Genomic DNA, 13,829 nt, shown 5'->3' with positions numbered 1-13,829 from the left:
TCTTTCCACAGAGCTACTTGAGTGTCCTCAAGAACTGGTGGTTGGCTTTTCCCAGGACAAGAAATCTAAGAGACCAAAGCAAAGGTTGCAGTACCTTTTATGACTTGGCCTTCAGGCCATTCATTGCCGCTTCCACCATATTCTATTGGCCACATGGAATCAGCCCTGATTCAGTGTGAGAGGATCCTACACACACTGAGGCCTGAACGCAGCCACATGAGGGTATTTTTACCATGGAAATTAGCAAATGCTACAAATCAGGCCTTGGTTTATTTTGGTTTTGTTATAGTTCTGTCTTTGGTTTTGGAATACTAATTATTAAACATTTACCAGCACAACACTGAATTTAACTATACATGCCTAGAGACAAAAATAATTACAAAACAAAATTACCATAAATTAGCTTAAATATTCATGGTATTGGTAGTAGTGTTGGTATTGTTATTCTGAGATTGTCTTGTGAGTAATACAGAATAAGCAAATGAGTAATTCCATTCTATTGTTAAGATCTGGGATTTTGGAGAGTAGGGAAAAGAAGACACAAATGTAACAGAATAAGTAAAACCCTTAGTATTGCATTTCCGTTGGAAATACCAGTTTGAAGACATGATGATTTTATTTTACTTTAAATAATACATATATTAAATAATATAATTATAGGATAGACTCCGAAAAATACAACTGTGGGAAATCTAGGACAAACCACACAATTTATTTAACAAAACAACAAAAATCACAAGAAAGAGAAATAGAGAAGGGTATGTATTGATTAAAAGAAATGGAAAAGATATTTAGCCAATCTCATTGTGTGGACTTTTTTGAATTCTGATTCATACAAACAAACAAACAAAACAAAAAAAGGAAAAAAAATGGAAGAGAGTGTGTGAGAAAGAGAGCATTCCTAAGAGAATTAAGAAAACATGAATAACCCCTGGATATGTGATGTTATTAAGAATTTTCTGTTGATTTTGTGATTATTGTTTATTAATGTATATATTGTAATTATGTTTGAATAGCATAGTCACTGTCTTTTAAAAGTATAAACTAAAATATTTATATATAAAATTATATTACTGATATGCCTAGAATTTGCTTCAAAATAATTAGGGGAAGGAATATTGAGAGGACATATAGAGAAATAAAATTAATCATAAATTGATAATTTGTTAAAACTTAGTGATAGAAACATCAGAAGTCAATGTATAATTTGCCTATTTCTTTATTTGATAGGCATTTTTCTTAAAATGTTTTGTAAAGACTACGTTTCCTACACCCCTATGCCTACTAGATTTTTGCTTTCCCCAAGTTTTTTTTTTTTAATATAAGCATAATTTCATGGACACAGACAATGGTGTGGTGGAGGCCTAGCAGGGGCAGGTGTGGGGTGGAAGGGGTCTATGGGGGGATAAAACAAGGGGAACATCTGTAATACTTTCAACAATAAAGTTAAATTAAAAATAAATAAATATAATCATATTTTATGGTGACGACTAACTGGACTTATTCTGGTGATCATTTTGTAATATATGCAAATATTGAATCATTATTTTAACACCTGAAATTAATATATTTGCCAATTATACCTCAATAAAAACTATAAGCATAGTTTTCATTGAGATAAGTTTCTGTGAGTGGTTTTGCTGTCATCATCTAAAAATCATTTACCAAATGCCTCATGTGTGGACCTCAATTTAGCAAATTTCACAAATCACCAAAGTATAGACATAAAACTATATTGAATTAGGTTGTGTGTTTGTTTTTTTAAATCAACTCATTAGAGTCCATCTATAGTGCAAAATGCCTTGGCAGCAATTAATGAAATGCTTAATTAGGAGCTGCAAAATTTTTTCCAAGCAATCGGAACTCCTTACAAAGTCACGTGCCTTTAAAAGAGTTATTGCTGCTATATAACATTATAAAGGCCCACATAGGAAGATTCTTTAAGACATCTGGAACCCAGCACATCTGCTCCAGGTGAGCAAACAGAGCCTCCATAAAACCATGGAACAGACAACACAGGCTAATTGACCCAAGGGGCACTCGTATGAATAGCCCATTAGGAGGAGACAGAGACAGCACTTCTACCCACAGTGCATTTCTCAAGGAAATGAAACCTCAAAAAAATACAAAGACACATCAGCCAAAACCATCCCCATTTGCTTAGGGTGTGAAATATCCTTTCCCATTCAGACAGACAGCAAATATTTAACAAGGAAAGAAGAGAAGCAGGTGCAGAATTTGGGCAATCCGTGATGACTCCTCACACCATTTTGAGTCATCAGAGAGGCTTTTAGGTCAGTGACCTTCAGACACAGATAGTGCTTTTCATCATTATAAAAAGTAGGAGGCATTTTAGGAAGAGATTTCTCCCTGGCCCCTGGCCCTAGAAGTCCAACCAATTAAAAAAAACCACACACCATGGCAAGTCAGTGGTGAGGAACCTCGGCCATCAGCCAAGGTAAGTAATGCAAGTAAACCCTAAAAGTATCCTGAAGCCAGACTTCAGGTGAAAATCAACTAAGTGTTGACTTTGGAGCTCCTAGTTAGTGTCCTTAAAGCCTCAAGTCACAAAAGGAGCACAGTTTTCTGAGTGACTCTAAGCCAATGTCCCTGCACATGTGTCTATTGGGCCACCTGCACCAGAACCACCTTGAGATGTTTCTAAATATAGACCTAAACAGAATGGCCAATGTAACCAGCGAATCGAAACTTTTAAGAAGACCTCCAAAATGCCCATGCCCACTAAACTTTAAGGACCATTGTACTAGACCAAGCCTGATCAGTGAATGTTATCACAGATCACAAAATACCCAACAGCAGAAGCAAATGCTTATTATTTTTCTGTTATGTAAAGTGTATATGAAATCATTTTGTAATCACACGTCTCATATCTATAAAACTTGGTGGGAAGGTGGGGGTAAGGGTTGGAAGTTATTCAGGGTCAGAGATTCTCTCTAACTCCTTGTCCTCTAGCTAGATGTCTTTTTTTTTTTTTTTAATCTTTGAGTCATCCAGTTTGAGTGTCATGTTAAAAAAATTGCTCATGAGGACAGATAAGAACCCATCATTTTTATGACTGTCTGCGGGTATAGAGTATATTCAAACATCTAGGACAAGGGTGCATTTATGTAACCTACTATGGAAAAACTAAGCCTCACTAAGATTAGTGGGAACTAGCAAAAGCCTAGTACTGGGTTGAAGTTCAACTTATCAGCTGTGTGATTTTAGATGTTCACCTAACCATCAAACACATGTTTTCTATGTTTAAATTGAGAACATACTAAAAATATCTAACAGGATTATATGAAGTGCTATATGTAAAAGCCTTTATATCTGCTGAATTTCAATTGCGCATAAATTGTTAGAATTTTTATTCCTCCAACAGCAGTCAGTCGGTAACTAACACTGAGCGTGTACTACATGCAGCCACTGTGTTGGTAGGCACTGGGCTGTCGCCACTGAAATAGATCAAATGTAATACTTACATGAATATGACAGGGAGGGAAGTCTATGGAAAACCTGGGTACAGATCTCTACTTACAGAATCGTGTAGGGTTCCAGCTTTTAAATCAGCAAGGGACTAGAACATACTCCCCCCTTTACCCCCAATTGAGGGATTTAAAGAAGGCACCACTCTCTCATCAGTTCTCAACTGGCAGACTTCTCTTGACTTTTCAAAAACTAACTGCTCTATATTTCTATTCATGAGGAACCAATTAGCGTTGATGATGGGACTTTCCCTTTGCCCTCTATGGGTAAGTGGATATAACTGAGCTGGGTGCACTCAGAGAATCCCGCTTGGTTTGTTGTAGTGCCCAGATCTCCCCCTTTCTTTCCTACCCTCCCTCCCCCACTCCCCAGGAGCCCTATATCCTGAGTCTCTCCTAGCAGAGAAAATTAATAAATCACTAACATGATTTTTATTTAGTTTAATGTGTTACTCCTCATGCACTATGTACAATTTGGAAGAGGAAACCAACAGAATGTATTCCTAATGATGGAATTTCAGGAGGAAATTTCTGGGGGTGGGGGACAGAGATACAGTATTTTGGGTCACCCATTCACATTGGAGAGTGATTATGCTCGCCACCCCAGACCTGAGAGCCAAATTGTTCCCATCATACTCCCTGGCCATGCTTGGCACTTGGTCACCTCCATGGCAGGCAGCCATACATGGTACTATCATTTAACATTTGGTCACTTATTTTTTTCAGAGGGAACCAAAACTCACCATTTCCCTGGAGTCCCCCCACCTCCACCCTCCAGTCATTTCATGATGACGAACCACTTTTGGTATCCTAAAATTATTAAGAATGTCACAGTGGGTTGGGCCTGGCATATATGAGGGAAGCACTGAGAATATAAGCCCTTGTTAGGGGACAATGGCCAAAGTCTCTTTCCCCTGGGAATTTCCCTAATTCCCTCACCTCTTTCAAAGTTGTGTTCCAACCTCACCTTCTCATGGGGTCCACCCTGAGCAAAACTATTGAAAACCGCACCTGCATCTCACCCCTTGCCTACACCCTTTCTTTCCGCCATAACATTTATCAACATCCTAGAAACTCTACAATCCACTTGCTTAGTTTATCTATTATTCACATCTTTCTTCTCTCACTGGATATAAGCTTCATAAGGGCAGGAATATTTTGTTCATCAATATATTTTGTTCATCAATATATGCCCTAGAAGTGTGCCTGACACATTGTAGGTACTTCATAAATAGTTGCTATTAATAATAATATCATACATCAAATTAATTTAATTTATGATATAATAGTTGTTAGTAGTAATAATGGCTGTATGTCATTGATGCTAATAAAGATCTTGAAAAAGCATGGTTGTTAACTGAAAAAGAGAGGTGAAGGGGAAAGAAGGATCTACTCTGTATTGGGCCCTGCAAAGGCATTCACATCTATTAATATAGTACTCCTCATTCCCTGCAGAGTTTCTAGAAGAAGGACCTTTAACTGACAAGTCCCTACCTAGTAGCAGGTCCTAAGGCCTGGCCTGGGTTGCAGCCAACAAGCATACCTTCTCCCCAAGACTCCTGGAAATCCTGACAGGGAAAAATAAATATTGCCGGGTCACAGATTTATTCCCTATGTGCTCCCACCACCAGTCCTTCACCCCAGAAAAACCTGGAAGGTTTTCATAAACTAAGAGGAGCTCTTCATCAGGAAGCCCTGGGGAGTTGCCAACTGCTCACCTAGGACTTGCAGCAGGCCAGACACGGCTCACAAGTCTATCACCGCCTGTTGTAAAAGTAGATAAATCAAACATGGGTCTAGGCTATTAAAACTGCATTAAAAACAATATATATGAGCAAACAGAGCCCATGAGACAGGAGCAGGGTTGCTGGAAAAATCATTGTCTCAGAATAAGAGGCTGGCTAGGTTTGGCCACTGCATCCCACCAGGCCTTAATCAGCCCCAATCGCTCAAATCCTACTTGTCTACTAAAGTCTAAAACAGTAGCATCAGCACTTTGTATCTGCCTGTCTTCAGAGCTGGAAGGCAAGCCTCTCGCGGAAAAAAATCTGGAAGGGCATACACTAAATCATTAACAACAGTTACCTCTGGAAGAAAAAATCACGGGAAAGGAGGGGGGGATTTTCAATCTGTGAACTTGCCCTGGCGGGTTTGGCACAATGGATCGAGTTTTGGTCCTTGGACTAAAGGGTCCCAGATTTGTTTCTGGTTAAGGGCACGTACCTCAGTTGCAGGTTTGATTCTAGCCCTGGATGGGGCGCTTGTGGGAAGCAACCAATCAATATTTCTCTTTCTGTCTCTCCCTCTCCCCTCCACTCTTTCTAAAAATCAATGGAAAATATCTTAGGGTCACTATTAACAAATAAATAAATAAATAAATAAATAAATAAATAAATAAGATAAGATAAGGAAAGCTACATCTAAGCAGGCTACCTACCTTTTAAAAAATAAAAAAATGAATAAATTTGTGAACTTCTGTATTTTATAAATTTGTCAAAACAATCATGTATTACTTTTGTAATTTAAAAAAGAAAATCAATCATTAGTCTTTTTTTTTTTAAGAGTTCTATGCTGGCCCTGGCTGGGTGGCTCAGTTGGTTAGAACATCATCCCATGCACCAAAAGGTTTCAGGTTCTACTCTGGGTCAGGGCACATACTTAAATTGTGGGTTTGATCCCCGATCAGGGCACATATGAAAGGTAACTAACTGATCAATGTTTCCCTCTCACACTGATGTGTCTCTCTCGCTCTCTCTCTCTCTCTCTCTCTCTCTCTCTCTCTCTCTCTCTCTCTAAAATCAATAAACATATCCTCAGGTGAGGAAAAAAAGAAAAACTTCTATGTTGGAGGGTAAAAGTAAGCTTCTCAGCAGATGCGTCATACTGTTTGAAAATTCTCAGTGAGAGGTAATTCCAGCTTGCTCCAGTGGGAAGCATGGAAAAACACATATTTCATCTGCTGGTGAACACCAATGTCACGTCGTCCCAGGAACCAGAGTTTTGCCTCTCTGATGGGGCTCCACACCTGGGATTCTTTCACTTCTATGCAGCCAAATGCCAGTGTCTTTTCCTTGAACAGCTCACTCTGGAAGGCCATCAGTTGTGTCTTCTGCAAGTCAGCCTGCCCAAGACCAGGGCTCTCTCAGTGGATCTCAAGTAATTCCTTGTTTGCAGGACACCCAGAGTCCTGCTGAACAAACTGGTTCAAACCCTTGAGCCCTGTTCCAACAGGATACAGCAAAGGGATTTATGAGAAGTCATGTCTGGAGGCCAGAGGAAAATATTTGGTAATGTGAGCAGCCTGGTCCAGAGGCTGGCTGTGGTGTATAACTAGACATCCACCCCAAGACAAAGCAGGGAGCTGGGTCATGCTACCTGGACCCACAGAACCACAGTGGGCCCCATTCACAAAACCGCACCACCCCACGGCCCAGAGCCAGACAGGCTCTACACTGAGAGCACCTTTTCCAAAATGTGGCAATGCAGACATGTAACCAGAAAGTCTCATTTGCCTGTGGTCAGTGTCTGCAACTGAGAATGAGGCGAGGCTGGCATTGCACAATGCCTTTCAGAATTGGAAGGGACTGTCTGGGTGTATTCAGAGGGTGATTTCAACCTGGGCTTCACAGAGCCCCAGGAGTCAGAGCAGGCATCTCAAGGAACAAGGGTGAGCCTGAGTGGGGGCTCTGGGCTGTCCATTCTGATTTCATCAAGAGTGGTTTACCATTTATTTATTATATATCTATTTTGTCATTTATCTACCTTATATCTGGCTTCTTCTCTGTGACTATCAGACAGCCTTGTGGTCCAATCTGAGCATGTTTAAAGAAACAGATGGCCATCAAAAACTATTATCAAAAACAATTCAAATCCATACTCAGCCTTTGCAGAAGTCAAAGGGTATAAAGTGCATTATTAATGCACACCAAGATATCTTTAAAATCCATTACTCCCAATCTCTGCCATTCTCAATATCTTCCCCATAGATGACAGGTGCTTCCTGAAATCTTCCTCTCCATCCTACTCTCAAAGCCATGCCAAAAACTTTCCACAACATCCAGCCTGTCTGACTTGCCCACCGCCCCCACTCCCTTCTCCACCTCAGGTCTCCATTATGTAGCTCAACTAGCCTCTCTGGCTTCACTGGTGGGTTTGGTTTCCTCCCTATGAATCCTTCTTCTTTATAAGGTGGGGGCCATGGAAAAAGACTGCAACTTCTAATAGATAGGTATTTTTTTCCTTGTTGCATTGAGGTGTCACAGAAAAAAAATTTATTTTTAAAAGGATGCCAGTGGTCCAGTCCATTCTAAATGGAGTCTCTGAGAAAATTCTAACTGGTAACCATTCTGCCCCTACACATTAAGTGACAAGGGCTTCATTACATCACTAAGCAATACGCATAATATTTTTGCAGGCTTTAATTTGTGAAAGTTCTTCTTTCGCCAGATTTTTTACAGGGTTTGAGGTCTGGCCAAAGGTCCTCCAGCTTAAAAATATTTCTGTCCACCAACCAGCAGAAATTTCTCTTTATCTAAAGTTTCCACAAGGACTGATGAAATATAAACATATTCTCGAAAACAGGTAAACCCTTCAGTCACCAATACCAACTTCATCCTCTGATTTCATTTCTTGAATTCACTAGCCAGACAACTGGTGACACCTTGAGATTTGGGGTTAGGAGTAAAGAAGAAAAATGTTCCAAAGCATGAGGTCACCAGGAAGCAAGGCCCAGAGAGAACCCACAGAAAGTGGAGGAGGACTGGAGCAACAGGAAAGGACAGAGCCAAAGACCAGCAGCATTAGAGACCCACGGAGTAACTGGCCTTGACCCACCAGACACAGCCATCTAAGAAGCCCTGAGCTGTCATTATTTTTCAACACTGTGGTGCCAGATGTACTTTTGGAGTGGAGTTCTCCCTGAAGGCCCTCAGCAAATGCTCCTGACCTGGCAAACTCACTAACTCTTCTCTCTTCTTCTCTAACAACCCCAGGTGCCAGCTCATGATTGGGTTCCAAATACCACACCCAGCCTATTCTCCCTGTTCTATCTTCTGTTCCCAACTTCACCTTGTCCAAGCCCGCCCAGCTGCCCACTCTCACCTCCTAGTGGGTACCAGGGCCTTGTCCTGACTCATCCATGACCCAATAAGCTCTGGTCTCTAAAGACTCCCCTCAATTGGCCATTGTCTTCTCTCCCTTGTATCTAATTTTTCCTCATTAACAATACCTGGTGTCCCCTACCTCTGACAAAGTTTACTTCTCTAACACCTTTTCTGCCTGACATCACAAAACATAATGCTGAATCCTTCCATAATTAGGACTCTCAAAATTTTAAATGAGTAAATGAATAAATGAATGACTGAATAATTGAATGCTTTATAACATTTGGAAAGGCATGTTGTGAAAAAATTACCAAATAATAATACAACAACAATAACAACAGCAAATATCTTAGGAGGTTAATGTCCATCATTTACCTGTCCTTGGAGCCCTATGGACATTCACTATCTTTGTCCAATCAGCATCCATTCTCTTGCTTCTGATTTTCCTTGGAAATTGTCAATCAAGGCACCATGGTAACCAAGAGATGGGATATTGTCCAGTTGGGTTATCCAGGGATTTACATCTTGAGTTGAGTGACCCAAGAATGGAAATAATTGGACCAAATTCTTCCAGAATTTTATGCCCTATATAGACTCACCAACTGTTTAAAAGGCATTATAGAATCACATGGGTTCTAGAGCCAAGTTGCCCAGGATTGAGGATGGATCTACCATTTACTACCCTCATGTCTTTCAATTATTTAAGATTACTTAACTCTTCACTGTCTTCAGTTTCCTTTCTGTATATAAAAGTGATATGCAATGCCCATCTCTTAGGTTCAGCTAAAGAGTTGGACCCAGAAGACAGCAATAGACTCTACATTTGGCATCAGTTTACTCAGAAGCCTCTCTGATGTTCTTCAAAACAGGAGCCCTTACAATAATCCACACAGTAGTTTTCAAGTCCAAGGAGCCAAGATCCACATCAAGTAGGAATTGCTCTGGCATAAAAACCCTCCTTCCCACTCCAAGAAGTCATGTAACAAATTCACAGGCATAGCTTTTCACATAAGAACACGGCAGTTGCAAGAGTCAGAGAAGCCACAAAACAATCACTTCTTAACAAGCATTTACTAGTATAGTTTTCCCAGTCTAGGAGCTGTTAACCAACCAGGGATCATTTCTACAATAAGCAATGCCGTCTAGCTTTGTAGTTGACACATATTATATTGGTTTCCAGAGTAATAGTCAGGCAGTTAATCAAAGGTCCGACTGTCATGCCACAGGGGAATTGGGTTTTGTTTACCCTTTTGCCCAAAGGATAATAATGGCACCCACCTCATAACATTTTTGTGAGGGTCAGATGAATTAGTATGTGTCAAGGGCTTAGAAAAATGGCAGGAGCCTACTAAGCACTCAATAAATGCTAGCTACTGTTATTGTAGATTTCTGTAGCTGCTTATGTTTTCTTCCCTTTATAAGATCTGATTATTCAGTTTTTTCTTCAGTTCTCTTAGCTATCACTAATCCTTCCAATAAATGAAACTTTTGGCTAAGTTGATCAGAGTAACTTTCTACTACAACTTATAACTTTGATTATGCAGGAGAAGCAAGAGAAGAAGCCTGTCTGAGCCAGGTAGTCTAACCCAACCTGACTCTAAGCCCTCTCCTAAATGCCAGATTTCTAAAATTACCACATGAGAGCCCGAGACTACCAATGTCTCCCCAGCCTGGAGTGACATGGAACCTGACACTGATGTGGCTGCCAGCCGGGAGCCTAAGGTGACTCTGTCCTCAAGCAAAAAAAGGAAGAAGCCATGTTACTCTGCTTACCTGGCTCTGAGATTTTAGGTCACTGTGTTTATTAGTGACTTGAGGGCAGAGAACACAGGTCTTAGTAGAAACTTGTCTTAGAAAAGGTAAGTTGTTACAGTAGTTCATTAAGGAGATGGGCAGTGATAACTCAAGTAAACAAGACCAGGATGCTTGGCTGGAGCACAGACCTAAGTCCAGGGAAGAGCAGGTTATAGTAAATTTGTCTTTAAAGGAGACGCAGCACAAATGGCACATTTATTTATTTCTCCTGCCATTCAGTGAATAGGAATGGCATCTGATGGAATCAGCAGATCTGTGCCCCTCTGTTTCCTTGACATAACTATCTGATGTAGAAGCAGATGACTCACTTGAAGGCATTTCTCCTCCCATCTCCTTTTTATGGTCATGGTGTCTGGCATTCTGAATTGATAATTCCTCCCCTTGTCCCGGCTTCTCCAAGTCCCTTCCCTCCAACAGCCTATGTCCGGTCTCCTTCCACTTCCTGCTTCTGACACTGACTAAATCAGGCACAGCAAGAAACCAGGGCAGCTTTCCACTGCATTTGTTGCTCAAGTTTTCAGCCTGTTCTCTGGGTCTAAGGGATATTGCCTGAAAGACTTATTTAGAAAAGGTGAGAACATAAATATATACAAAAACTAGCAAGTGTCTGAATACAGGCCAAGAATCCACTGACATCTTTTCCTTCAGAAGAAAGTCAAGGAGGTTCAGTCCATCATCTCTGCCCATTGGGCTCAAAATTCTTTGTGTTGCTGTCCTTCCTAGTATAGACTAGGGCTGCCCAAGTGCCAGTCATGTTCCTCGTATATGACCCCTACCTATAATACTAGTTACCTATTTTATTTCAAAATTATTTCCCTCCTTTTCAAACATAAGTTCCTATTTACCCTCTCCAAATTCAAATTACCCATGTAATCATAAATTTAATGTGCTATTTTTATTATTTCCTTGACAAACACTTGCAGAACTCTTAGGGTACATCAGGCCCTACTCTAAGTACTTTACAAATATTAGCTCATTGAATGATGAGGAAGGGGTCACACAGTGAGCAGTAGAACTGGGTATGAAATCCAGGTTGGGTGGTTCCAGAACTTGAGTTTAACCTGAGTTAACCACTATGCTATTCCATCTTTTTAATATAGATTTAAATAACCTAACTATTAAAGTATTTTCATTTTAATTAATATACCGCCTAAAATCACCTCATGCACCACCTGTGGCACATACCACACTTTGAGAAATACTAGCTGAGTGGAAAGAACTCTGAATTTAAAGAAGATTCACTTCAATTCCTTTCCCACTACTTACTTACTCTGTGGCCACATTTTCTGACCAGTGTAAGCCTCAGTTTCCCCACATGTTGACTGTGGATAATAATCCCTACTTCTCTCACAGGTGGGAGCAGAGACTAGAGAATTCCTACCTTCACAAGTGCTTTGGGAAATAGCACTTCCAGGAGTCAACATCATCCCCTCTGATAATGAATCAATGTTTAAAATTAGGGAAACAATGCCCCTGTTTTTTTTCATTACAAGCAGCCCTGGCTGGTTGAAACATCTTTTGAATAAAAAGTAGATCCTTTTGTTCTTTGTGCTATAGAAGTTGTTGCTGCTCCTGCCAATTCAAAATAGATTACTTCATGAAGTAAGGTCTGTTTATGTTATTCCACTACCTGATGACTTCCTGTGTATAACATTCACATGTGAGCATCTCAGCCAAAGGCCCATAAAGCCATTTCTCCCACACTTCACACTCGGCTGTGCAAAACATCTGCTTTTCTTGGCCACCTGAGTTGATGAGTTTTACTTTGCACCACGGTGAGGTCCAGGTGTCAAGCGAAGGCCCAGACATTTTCTTCCCTCATTGCCTCAAGAGGGGTGTGAGTTTATAGCCCCATTTCCCCAACAAGAGCTGATGGCGAGGAAGGCATGGCAGCTGGGCTTCATTACTCTCAATCAATGGCCATGACTTTTTTTTTAAGGTAGCAGACAGGGATGGAGTTTGCATTCTCGCATTTTCAGCCAGTTTGGAGCTGTGGCCATCTGGAAATATGGATATGAATATAAACCTCAATGAGGAAACTTTGGGTTTATTTTTCTTCTTCAGGAGCTCCTACAACTTAAAAATTCTCCGAGTCCTCCCGCTGGGAGTAACGTGTTCCCTAGACTGAGCTATGAGTGTGGACAAGGATCTGATCTCTGTTCCGTCCTGCTCCATTCACTATCAATATGAAATGAGAATAAGTAATGTAATTTTGGTGAAGTGTTTGATATCCTCACATGAACAGTAATCTGTAATAAATTAGTGAAAGCCTGATATCACAGAGGCCTTTGGGGGAGTCTCCTTCCTGATTCCAACAATCCTTTATCATCAAAGGATTTCTTTTTTTCCTTTTTTAAAAATATGTTTTATTGATTTTTAGAGAGAGAGGAAGGAAGAGGGATAAAGAGATAGAAACCCCAATGATAGAGAAACATCATGAATCATCTGCCTCCTGCATAATACCCACTGTGGATCAAGCTCGCAACCCGGGCATGTGCCCTGACAGGGAATCGAACCAGTGATCTCTTGGTCCCTGGGTCTAAGTTCAACTACTGAGCCACGCTGGCCAGGCTCCAAGGATTTCTTTTGAGCCCTGTGTCCACTTTCACCTTAGAGAACACATCTCAGTATGACAGAGAACTTCACCAGACAGCCAATCATTGTGAAAAGAGAGGCAAGATAAATAGAGGAAATGTCTCCTAAATCCTTCATGGCTTGTTTCTGTGCCTCTGTCGGCCAAACCACAGCCTCCTAACATGAAAAGAAAGCAACTCTCTTCCTGAAACAACATGGCTCATATTTTGAAGGCCAGAGCTTATTAAGGCAATTACTCAAAACATGTTGCAACTGTACCAGTACACTGATATCCCAGGCGCTGCCCATCACACCTTTTGTATTTAATAACCTGTGGATCTTGACCTCACGCTGTACCAGCGTTGAGTGCCTCTTCTCCTCTTGCTTTGGACCTCCTGCTCCAGCTCTGCTTGAAATGCAACCCCACCACTCTTGAGCCACTGGTGGCTCCTGCACCTGTGCCAGCTCCTATAAATGCAAAGACTGCAAATACACCTCCTGCAAGAAGAGCTGCTGCTCCTGCTGCCCCATGGGCTGTGCCCAGTGTGCCCAGTGCTGCGTCTGCAAAGGAGCATCGGACAAGTGCAATTGCTGTGCATGATGTCAGGGGAGCCTGCTCCCCAATGTAATAGAGCAATGTATTCAAACCTGCATTTTTTTTATTCCACCCTGACCCATTCACTATATTCTCTGTTCTATTAAATATGTGAAGGATAATAAAAGTTGTTGATTTGAAAAATAATAATAATCTGTGAACCTTCATGGTTTAGTACAAGTGGAAAATGAACCAAGAGAACAAACTTACATTCTTTCCTGAAAGGGGATTTGCACACAACATACTGTCTGTCCA

At 40.8% G+C, this 13,829-nt stretch overlaps 1 pseudogene; it reads left to right on the top strand.

The window, feature by feature from the left end:
- Nucleotides 1-13,394: 13,394 nt before the first annotated feature.
- Nucleotides 13,395-13,580, top strand: LOC103289334 (metallothionein-1L-like; annotated as a pseudogene).
- The last annotated feature ends 249 nt before the right edge of the window (nt 13,581-13,829 follow it).

Source organism: Eptesicus fuscus, chromosome 11 (genome assembly GCF_027574615.1).
Source record: "Eptesicus fuscus isolate TK198812 chromosome 11, DD_ASM_mEF_20220401, whole genome shotgun sequence".
Taxonomy (NCBI): domain Eukaryota; kingdom Metazoa; phylum Chordata; class Mammalia; order Chiroptera; family Vespertilionidae; genus Eptesicus; species Eptesicus fuscus.
Note: the sequence above shows the minus strand (reverse complement) of the source record. Positions and strands in the feature narration are given on the sequence as shown.